This window comes from Rutilus rutilus, assembly GCF_951802725.1.
Source record: "Rutilus rutilus genome assembly, chromosome: 12".
Lineage (NCBI taxonomy): Eukaryota > Metazoa > Chordata > Actinopteri > Cypriniformes > Leuciscidae > Rutilus > Rutilus rutilus.
In genome coordinates this window covers 28,909,065-28,915,579 of record NC_140217.1, presented here as the reverse complement: position 1 = coordinate 28,915,579, position 6,515 = coordinate 28,909,065, and positions in this window count along the sequence as shown.

Below are 6,515 nucleotides of genomic sequence, written 5' to 3'. Positions count from 1 at the left end.
AAGTAAATTAATTCAAAATTAATAATTCATCCCATCCAGGTAACAGCTGCAGAATTGTCAAGAAAGTGATTAGCCTACTGGTTCAGAGAGACTGCTTAAAGCACCAACATATCCCGGAGAGTTCTTTATAAATAAATAAAACAATCAAATGTAAAATAATATAAAATGTGTTCTGTTGCAAGTTCACACACTTGATTTCATGTTTTCTCATGGTTTATTGAAGAGCTGTCAAGTTGTCATTTGTTGAAATAATCAGATCCTGACATTTTATTTGTGTCCCTGAAGCAATAGTTATTTTGTGTAGTTCGCTGTAACAATAAAAGTCTGTTAGATAAGCAAGGCCCAGGAAATCTCGGTTGCTGTCCTCGAGCAATCGTTTACCTTGGCGCAGACGTCTGAGTCTTACTGCTGGATCCATTGTGGTCAGTCATACTGTAACGGTTGAGACGGGCAAAGCAGGCAGAGAAGTGGATCCACATGCAGCTAGACTTAAGAATTATAATCCACAAGAGACACAAACATAGGGTAGCCAGAATAACCAGGGAACACCGGACAGGAATATGGTACAGCGAAAACCAACCAGGGGTGCATTTCCCGAAAGCATCGTTAGCCAACTATGGTCACAAGTTCCGTCATTATCATCATAGTTCAACGAGTCAGTGTTTCCCGAAAAAATAGTTCCAAATAACATTTGCAGACTGCAACGCAAAGTTGTGTGGTTGGAAAGAAGCGTATTTCTTGACATGTCAATAAATTCTTATCTTAAGTCAAATAAGTAAGCTGACATTCAGTACAATCTATATCTTTTATTTAGAATACATGCAAATGTAATTTAGGTCCTTAGTTTGTCAAGAGATTTAAAGCGTCATTTTTGAAGAGTGCGTGTGTGCGAACGTGCTCTATACGTAAGAACGAGCCTATGATTGAATCTGGAAAAAAAGCAAAATAACTGAGAAAAAATAGAAATAGTCCTTAGATGCCATGTCCGTAATTTATAGCAAAACATCTAGCATTAATTAGATCTCAAAAAGATTAATCAAAGGAAGATATTAATCCACCATCTGCGTGACATCATTAACCAACGTGGTTGAATGACCAATTTGCCACAGTAAGGTTTCAGGGAAACAGTCATTACTTGCTAGTTTATGTCTTCAACGATGCAGCGTACTACATAGTTAAATAGTGAATTACATCATTGCTTGGAAAATACACCCCTGAGAAACACAAGGGTATTTATGCACAAGATAACAAGGGGGCAGACTAGGAACAGGTGCAGGTGATTAGTTGTCATGGAAATAAACGATAGTGGCTATGGTAACAAACAAGGCAGGCAAACTAAGGCCCTGTTTACACGATGGGAAAACGCAGATATTTCCCTGCGTTTTGGCCTGTCATTTACACGAAAACGCCGTTTTTATCCAAGAAAACGGTTATTTCTAAAAACTCCGGCCAAAGTGGAGATTTCTGAAAACGCCGGTTATGTGTTGCCGTGTCAACTGGGAGAAACGGGGTTTTAGGTTCTCAAACGTCACATTATGCGCCAGAAAATGCTTACGTCATGTGAGCACCCTATGTTTAGAGTTTGTTTGGCTACTATTTGATCATGGATGCTGTTAAGGTGGTACTCATTTTTACTTTTGTGCAAACGTTTTTGGCCAGTTTGCATTTGCTTCGCTGTCTGTCCACACAAACGAATCTCGCGCCATGTCTGTTGTTTTGAAAGGAACTGGAAGTCGCTCGTGCTATTCGTTGTTGCCGATTTTGAGGATTCTGATTGGCTTGCATGGCTTTATCCTTCTCCCTACACTGCCGCCCATAGGTTTGGCATTATTATGATGTTGCTCGACGGCGTATTTATGCGGGTTAATGTAAACGACAACTTTTTTGAAAACGATGTTGTGTACACGATGTTATTTTTGAAAACGGAGGGGGAGAAATATTCGTTTCTCTAAATACCCGGCTATGTGTAAATGTGGCCTAAGGGAAACAGGAGAGTGAATACAGGAAGTGAACATGGAAACAGTGGTAAAGGACATTTCAACTTAAAAGTCCACACAAGAGAGGGGAACAACACTGGGATCATGACAAGTTGTATGTCTCTGTATCATTTAAAAAACAAAACAAAAAAACAAACATATTTTTTGGTAGTGTAACTGGAAGATAATAGCAAATATGTAATTGTTCATAATAGTGCTTGGTGATTATAGATTAGCAGTTCCAGCTGAGTTTACTGCACTCATTTTAGAAATAAACAAGCCATCTCCCCTGTTAATACACCCACAGATGGGCTGTTAAAAGTTGTGCCATATCTTACTGCACTGTGAAAATATGTTCACTGTTCGGCTATAAATGTTTACATCATTCTCTTTGCATCTTTGCAAGGGGAGTGGGTCTGAAACCTCAAGCAGTCTCCTTCAAATGGTCTCAGAAACACCCACTGATCATAAAACCCAACAACATGGATACTCATAAACCTACACACCAGATATCTAAGTTTCAAATATACAGAACAAACAGCTGGCTATCAACAAACAAAGCAGAGCATGGATGACTGAGTCTGAGCAAAGATGGGTCATTCAAACTAGAGCAACAGGTAAACTAAAATGCATAGTCATAGTATGTAAATAATATGCAGCATGCTATTGCAGCCCACTTTTCAGGTGACAATGTCCAGCACTGGAAGGGGAAGTAACATTGGTGATGCCACATCCAGGTGAAATGAAGATAGAAGAAAGGAGGGTGCTAATAGTCTGACAACAATCTAAGCATTAATCTAATAGGAACATGTCATGGATCAATAGTACAGGGCCTATCTTGCTAAAAACAGAAGGTTTGTATTTATTGTTTTTGTTTTTCTTAAAAGCATTCAACTGGAATTGAAATGAACTGGCAACGCCCCATAGCATTTTTGATTTGGAATGACAGGAAGAGCAATTTACTGGTTTGAATCAATGAAATTTAACAGTCAAACAACAGAAGAATTTTAGGAATTTTGTCCAACAGCGCATCTTGTGACAAAATATAAATTATTCAGCATGTATTCAGCAAGGATGCATTAAATTTATCAAAACTGACAGAAAAGACATTTATAATGTTACAAAATATTTCTATTTTGAATGAATGCTGTTCTTTTGAACTTTTCTATTCATCAAATAATTCAGATTATTATTGTTTTTTTCTGGAAAATCGTGGGAGGATCACTTAAAAAACATAAAACAGACAATACTTACAATAAGCATGTATACAACATATTTCACCATATTTTATTTCACTTTTATAAGCGATGTCTCCCCTGGTCAACACAAAGTGTTTAACTCTCTGTAACTCAAGATACGATATCTGATATTTTACCAAGGCCCGGTTTCACAGACAGGGCTTAGACTAAGCTAGGATTAGACCATAGATCAATTAGGACATTTAAGTAATTTTTATAAACATGCTTAGAAAAAAACATTACCGATGTGCATCTTAAAACTAAAAAGGCACTGATATATTTTTAAGATCAGTCAGTGCAAGTTTATTTCAGTGGAAACAGCTCAGACTTACATTTTAGTCTAGGACTAGTCTTAAGCCCTGTCTGTGAAACCAGGGGATAGTGTATGTTCCATATATAAACTTCTCTATTTTTAACAGAATTAAGAAAGACCATTTCACATTTACTCTTGAATGATTTGATTTGAATGATCTGCTTTTCACCACACCGAGGAATGGAGCTGAAGTGTTAAATATGGTTTGAAATCAAATTGCACATACAGTTGCAATTTTACAAGTGCAATATAACTGTATGTGTACAATAAATAATATATTTTTGCTTACCTGTCTTTTAAAACACATGCGAGAGCGGAGTCTCTGTGGAAAGATCAAGTCCAGGTTTTTTGCGAAGCTCTCTCCATCCTGAAAACGCCATCCTTTATTTCTCTGTTTGTCCCAAAAAGCCTGCTTGCCTCAGGTGATCTACGTTTATGTTTTTTATTTTTTTATTTTTTTATTTTCTGTACTTGCAATCAATAATCGTGAACCATGATTACAATATATATATATGGTTTCTACACGCGGAAACCAAGGATAGCACAGATAATACGTAGCCTAATTGATATGCAACAATGACAAGGGGCGAGCCATTATTTAAAACTGTCATTTCTCTGGATTTACAAATCCATGGGAACTTTTGGGATAATGTAAGTACACAACTGAATGAAATATATCACACTGTACAAAAGGTTTTTGAATAGGAACGTCTTATTTATTACAAAAGTCTTACATATTGTACCTTTAAGCTAGTTTGTCATTGTACTATTTTGTTGTTGTGTTTTTCATTAATAATGAAACCACCATTCAATCAATTGCCGCCTCCGAATTGCCGCTAATTCGAAAAGTAAAGTGCTCACGACTTCACAGGCATTCATAATGCTGCGTGTCCACAGACGCGGACCAGAGCAAGCGTTTTCAGTATATTCCTATGGAAGTTGATCTTCCATAGGAATTAATTGAAAACACTGGTTCCCTTTCGTTGTCACTCCGAGTTACGTCGGATGACGACGAATGGGGTTTCGCTTAGAAATCCTATCATCTTCGAGTATTAAAACACGAGCCAATGGCAAAGAAATGCCATGGGTCTGCGGAATTTGCATAGCGTAACTCCGCCCCACCCTGGGGGTATAAAGGAAGTCGCGAGCAACATGCAGATATGTTTTCGCTTCGGAGCCAAGTTGATGTACTTCACTCCACAGCCAAATCCTGAGTTTATCTCTTCATCTCTTCGAGACGAGCCTCTCTCCAGGTGTTGGTGTGACAGCGAGTTCCAGCGAGTGCACATTCCCTGCTGATCTGTGCAGTGATTTGCCAGAGTTTGTGTGTTCTCTCCCTGGTCGCTTCAACACTCTGCGGAGAAATCTCCTTTCACAAAAGAGCATTGCACGCGGCACGTCTTTTTAAAGATGCCTCGCCCGTGCACTTCTGGTTGCGGTCTATTTGTGTCTGACTCTGATGGGCACAATCGCTGTCTTGTGTGTCTGGGTGTTGAGCACGCTAAGGCAGCGTTTGTGGATGAGTCATGTTCCCACTGCGGGAACATGCCCATCGCACGGTTGAGATCGAGACTCAATGATCTTCATGTGAGAGTCCCCTCATCCGCACCCCGATCTACTGGTCCCGAGAGGGCTGGTACTTCGGCTGGCGGCCAGGGTGATCTGAGGGTTACAGTGTGGAACAAAGCGCCGACTATTCCACGCTCCACACTTCCCTCTGTTCCCGTGCAACCCGCGAGTGTCCGCGTGGAAACCGCTGTACAGTCTTCTGACTTGCCGCGAGTTTCATTCGGCGCTCCAGAGGAGGACGCGATGTCGATCGCGGCATCACAAGGTGGGCAGGAGTCCTCGGGAAGTGAGGATTCGGCTGTGCTGCCACCCTCGGGTGCTCCAGCATTGTCCGAGTCTGATCCCGAGATGACGGCCATGCTTTCCCGGGCAGCCGCGGCGATCGGTCTTGAGTGGTCCCCGCCACCTGGGCCGGTTCGTTCGCGGCTGGACGATTGGTTTTTGGGTGCGGCTGCTGATCCGCGTCGGCAGCCAACCCCAATGCCTTTTTTCCCGGATGTGCATGAGGAGGTCACGAGGTCCTGGAAGGCACCATTGTCTTCCCGTGATCGCTCGGCGACCGCCTCCGCCTTGCCTCCCCTTGATCAGGCGGCCGCCAAAGGGTACACTGGGGTTCCCCAGGTTGAACGCTCTGTTGCGATGCAGCTGTGTCCTCAGAGTGCTTCTTCCCGCGGGGACCCAAAGCACCCCTCCAAGGCCTGTAGGTTCTCCTCCACCCTTGTGGCGAAGGCCTATAGAGCTGCGGGGACGGCGGCCTCCTCACTGCATGCCATGGCGACTCTGCAGGTCTACCAGGCCCAGATGTTGCGTGATATGCACGAGGGGAGGACTGACCCAGCACTCTTTGATGAGTTGCGTGCCGCCACCGACCTTGCTCTCCGAGCGACGAAGGTGACCGCACGCTCGCTGGGTCAGGTGATGGCCACTTCGGTGGTCCAGGAGCGACACCTATGGCTAAACCTGGCTGATATGCGGGAGGCCGAGCGGACCCGGTTCCTCGACACCCCCATATCCCAGGCTGGCCTATTCGGCGGTGCAGTCGAGGACTTTGCCCAGCAGTTCTCGACTGCCCAGAAGCAGACCGAGGCTCTAAAACATGTCCTGCCCCGGCGGCCCGCTGCTTCGGCGGCGCAGCCGTCGGCACAGGTGCCTCAGCCCGCTCGCCGCCGAGGGCGCCCCCCTGCGGTTCCCGCCCCTCCCGATCGGCCCCAGCAGTCCGCTGCTCCCGGGTCGCGTCGTCGAGGAAGCCGTAGGAAGGCGCCACAGCCCTCTCCCGCCCCGCGCCCCGCTAAACGCCAGGCTAAGCGGCGCTCCTGAGACGGGCTGCTCAGAGATGGCGATGAGTTCTGCACAGGAGCCGGTAGCAGGGCCGCTCCTTCCCCCGGTGGAGGGCCGGGGGAGAATCCTTGGTTTTCCCAT